The 4,785-nt window shown below is 37.8% G+C and overlaps 1 long non-coding RNA gene across 1 annotated transcript; it reads left to right on the plus strand.

Annotated features, from left to right (window-relative positions):
* The first annotated feature begins 3,395 nt into the window (after positions 1 to 3,395).
* LOC123440695 lies at positions 3,396 to 4,319 on the plus strand. The gene is made up of 2 exons (XR_006630345.1): positions 3,396 to 3,485; positions 3,575 to 4,319. It is a non-coding gene; the product is annotated as an uncharacterized LOC123440695 (long non-coding RNA).
* Positions 4,320 to 4,785: the final 466 nt, after the last annotated feature.

Raw genomic sequence — 4,785 nt, forward strand, 5'->3', positions numbered from 1 at the left:
ACTTCAAGTTCGATTTTTTGGGTCCATTGGACCGAAAGGAAGAAGAATCAAATGGCAGTTAACCTCTTGTAGGAAGATGTTTGAATGCACGAGTCCATGAAAATGGAATCATGCAGGGAACAACATGCAGACGGAACTCATGAACTGACAAATATTGAAGTACTTTCAAATAATATAATATGACAGACAATATACCTAGAAATCGTTCCTTGTGAACATAAGAACATCAGAAAAGTTCACACCACCATCTCATATATACAACTCTAACTGCTAGGATGAAGGTGGATTATCTCTTCATCATGCCATGAGGTAAAGATCTAGCCATCATTGGATGAACCAACTTAGATGCGTCAAGATACCACTAAAGTCAAATCGAAAGTAAATGAACCTATAAAAATCTAACACGAACAACTTTCTCTCTCTTAAAACTGCTCCCTCCTCACTTTTCTTTTTTTCCCCGCTGCCTCTCTTGCTGTCATTAATACTCTCTCTGACACACGTTTGCATGGAAGAGGCACAAGAAGATGACACTTTCTTTCTCATCTGACTGGTACAGTGACATGCCTATTTCTTGTCTCTTTCGATAGACTCACAGTGACCTGCATGCCTAGTGCTGCGACTGATTTCAGCTCTATCAAATGGCGTGTAGAAGCATGCTGCCCCTGCAAATTGTCTGCGATACAGCAGACTAGAGCACGAATCTCATCGAGACTCAACAGATAGGATAAGTGGGTGTCGGGACTCCCGGAACCTATCACACCTTTTCGAAATTTTATACACCGAACATAGATTTTAGCTCTACATCTATACCTGTACTAATTCTAGACTCCCAACAAATTCTTAAATTAATCAAAAATTATGAGCCGTTTATCTGGTGGGACCAAGTTATTACGGTTTAGATTAACCGATGTACCTTTTTTTAATTCTAGACTCCCAACAAGTTCTCACATTAATAGAAATTACGAGTTGTTTATCTGGTGGGACCAAGTTATTATGGTTTAGATTAACCGATGTACTTTTTTTTTAAATAAATGTAACTTTTGGCTGATATTGCTTAATTCGGCTGAAGAAAAATAGAAGGCCCACAGTCCTTTCATCTTAAGTTTGTAGAAATAGTAACCATGTTCTATATGGCCCAACACAATTGTTACGAAGGGTTTCAATCGTGGTTGTGCACGCCCAGCCCTTTCCTTCATGGGTAAATTAATCAGCAGGCACATGCCATGCCGCCGCTAGTGCCGACGAGATGATGATGCCGTCGCATGGTTTATTCACGCCGAGCCGCCAACGTTGTCAGTGAGATGGTGATGTCGTTGCATGGATTGTGCATGCGCCGCTGCTGTTGTCGAAGTGATGGTGGTCCAATCATACGTATGGGTCCTACGTTGTTGTTACTCGATTAGGTTTGCTTTCATATAAAGCCTGTTCAAGGAGATATGATTTCCATCTCAAGCTATCTACTATTCCATCGTCTCTTATCTCTTGGTTATAAAAACACAAGGCGATCTTGCCACATGGATGGAATTTCTCTCCCCGGTAAGTAAGTTGGGGCATGGATATGGTGTGCTCTATATCATGTCCTTTCGTTGTGCTGTGCTATCCGAGAATTCAATCCCCATTGTTCTCACGTGTAATCTTTCCATCAAATACATGCTTTCTCTCTCTCCCGCAAGTATGTCTGGGCATGGATCTGGTGAGCTCTCGGAGATAAGGATCATCGATTTTATATATCATCTCCTTTCATAGTGGTGTGCTCTCCAAGAATTCAATCCCCAATGTTCTCACGTATAATCTTGGGATCATGGAGATCAAGTCATATCAGAACTATGCCCATCAGGTGAGCTTCACGAAGAGTAAATAAGTACTAATCTTCAAAAGTTTGTGTTCTTTTACATGTCAAATTTTATTGCTTTCTTATTTTCTTTTTACAAACAGTTACCGGATTAATTTAGATATTGGAAGCTGTTTTTCTTCCGCTTTGCAAATAAAGATCAAATTTAAGTCGTTATAATTAGGATTCATGATATAAGTAGGGCTGATAGATTGTTCAGATATATTGATACGGGAATCATATATTTTCAGCTATGCAAGGTTCAAAATAATTGTGTGGTGATATGGCCAGTGCAATTAGCCATGAGAAGGGTTCATGAAAACTGTAGCTTAGTGTAATTTGGCTGCTCTGTTAACCTTAAAAGTGATGAACTTATTAGTCTTGGCATGATACTACTTCATGAAGATGTGTTTTATTGGTACAAGCATACAAGTTTCTAATATAAATATGCTATTATAAGTTGTTTCAGGGCACTATGATATATGATAAGTTGTTAACTCCATTCATCCAAGAAGGTTAAGTCGATCGCTAATATATAGTCCCTATGTAAAGAAATATAAGAGCGTTAACATCAATAAACAGTCATTTAAACACTTTTATATTTGTTTACGAAGCGAGTATCAGATTAAACTGTGTGCATGGAGGGGTAGTAAACCACAGGGTTTTGTCCATACAACCTTGTGGATTGTGGTCCTTAACTCACACGGGTGAACCTTCATCAGAGATCGGCTCGGAGCGACTGGCCCAAAAACAGTGTACTGGCTTTCTTAACCATGTGCTTGCATGAGGTATGTGGGTGAAATCACACTGCTCTCCATTTGTATTTCATATTGTCATAGTTCACTGACTGATTTTAGGTACCTGCACACAATGTCGGGCCTTCAGCTGGGGCTAAATGGGTGTTTGAGAAAGTTCAAATGATTGTCATTTTCTCAATTACATCTATGTAGTATCTGCCTTGCTAGATTATAAAGCTTTCACCTAGATCAAAGTCCAGACTTCTTTCTTGGTATTGTTTAAAATATATTTTTTTCTCAATGCAAATGCTCGGATTTGAGGAATGATCTTTGAGAAGAGTTAATAAATAACTTTTATTTTAGCAATATTTCCATAGTCGTCTGTGTGCAGGTTTTTAGATGAACAAATTCTAAATAATGACAAAGTTGTTGATTGTCATCCACAAAGAAGGGAGTGATGTTACAATTTGTTTGCAAATGAAGATAATATCTTTCGTTAAATTGTACCATTAGAATGTAATAACCATTTTAATATTGTATTTCTGTAGTCCGCAAGTCAATTTTCTCAATTTACTAGACCGTGTGAATGCACGGGTTGACGACTAGTTGTTTCTAATTTGTTTATGTATTTTCCATACGCCATGCAAAACCCATTTTGTTCTGAAACTGGAATGTGCTACTATATTTGTAAATATCTTAGAGATCAAGCTAAAATATCCGGTTGGAATACCTGAAGTGCTAGTAAGCTAAAGGCTACATATAAGCTAAAATATTGGATAACACATGCATGCTGTTAATATAAATCATTTGTGATGTAACTACCCAGTTGTATACCATTTAAGTCTGCCAACTTCAAATGTAGGAGAACGGACGTAGTGCTTCAAGCTCAGTTCAAGGAAATTGTACATGGTCCAAGTGTATGTCCCTTTAATGAACCCTTTCTTTTGGATAAAGAGATTCTGAACTGTGGTAACCTTCCTCTGAACCACACCATCCTTCTTTTCAGGAGAACATACATCGAATTTTAATATCTCCACACCAAAGACACAACTATCATCAACTAGAAAAGAAGATGATTTCAGTAGCTCCTGAAGAGGAATCAAGTAATGCATCTTCGAGTAGTCATTCTTGAAATCAAAGCTGTAGCTATCTACAATTAGGTAAACGTTAGAACATAGAAGATTAGAGAACAAACAAGTTGTAGGTAGCAGTATTTAGGTAAAAGTTAGAAAATTAGAGAAACAAGAACTTGTGTGTAAGATGAAAATATCCCAAATAAGATATAATCAACTTTCCCCCGAAAAAAAACATTTAATCAGCTTTCACGCCAGTTGGTATTTAAGGAAAGGTCATCATAGTAAAATAAATCAAAGTAAAAGAGAATATGCATATGTAACAATCAGAGGAGTCTCAAGTGTGTGACACACAATACAGAAGGTCGGTGGACAAAATTAACAGCGAAGAAAATATGAAGCAACTGGTCAATGGGAAAAGCAATTGATTATGTTTCGAAATTTGTAGGTATTGACACCATCATCGCCGGACTTCGCTCCACCGCCATCTTCCTTGCGCCATCGTTACCTCCTCCACTCCGGGAGCATGATTAGTTAGTTGCTTTCTTTTGGGGTTTGTTGTGTTGTGTCCCCAGCCAGGCCTATTTTACTTTTTTGTTGTTGTTGCCCGTGAACATTGAGCTTGTGGATTGGTGGTATGCTTTATAATATAAAGCGAGGGGAAACCCTATTTCGGTAGGTATTGATTTTTAATGATGGAACCTACAGCTCAAACTTTTGACGCACACAAGATTGTGTATGGACTCCTAGCTAATAAGATGGATGCACTCTTTTTTGCAGGGAAATTGAATGGATGTACTTGAAGAAACACATTTACGAGTCTACATACCTTTGCATCCACAATACTCTTCTTTCGAATGGTTGAATATTGACAAAAAAATTTTAAATAGCGCGCTAAGCCTCTTAGCGGCAGCTCGGCCAAAAGATATGAAATGCTATAACGCAGCTATAGCGTGCTAAGCCCCATTTAGCGTTTCAGTATAAATCAATAAAAAATGAAAAAATAAACATAGAATCAGTCATCATAATAGCAACATACCATACAATACAATAAATAATAGGGGCATCTATCAGGAGATGGTCCATTTCATTACATAATAGGGGCATCTACCAACATACCACCAACACACTTTGAAATTACAAA

This window comes from Hordeum vulgare, chromosome 3H (genome assembly GCF_904849725.1).
Source record: "Hordeum vulgare subsp. vulgare chromosome 3H, MorexV3_pseudomolecules_assembly, whole genome shotgun sequence".
Classification (NCBI taxonomy): Eukaryota; Viridiplantae; Streptophyta; class Magnoliopsida; order Poales; family Poaceae; genus Hordeum; species Hordeum vulgare.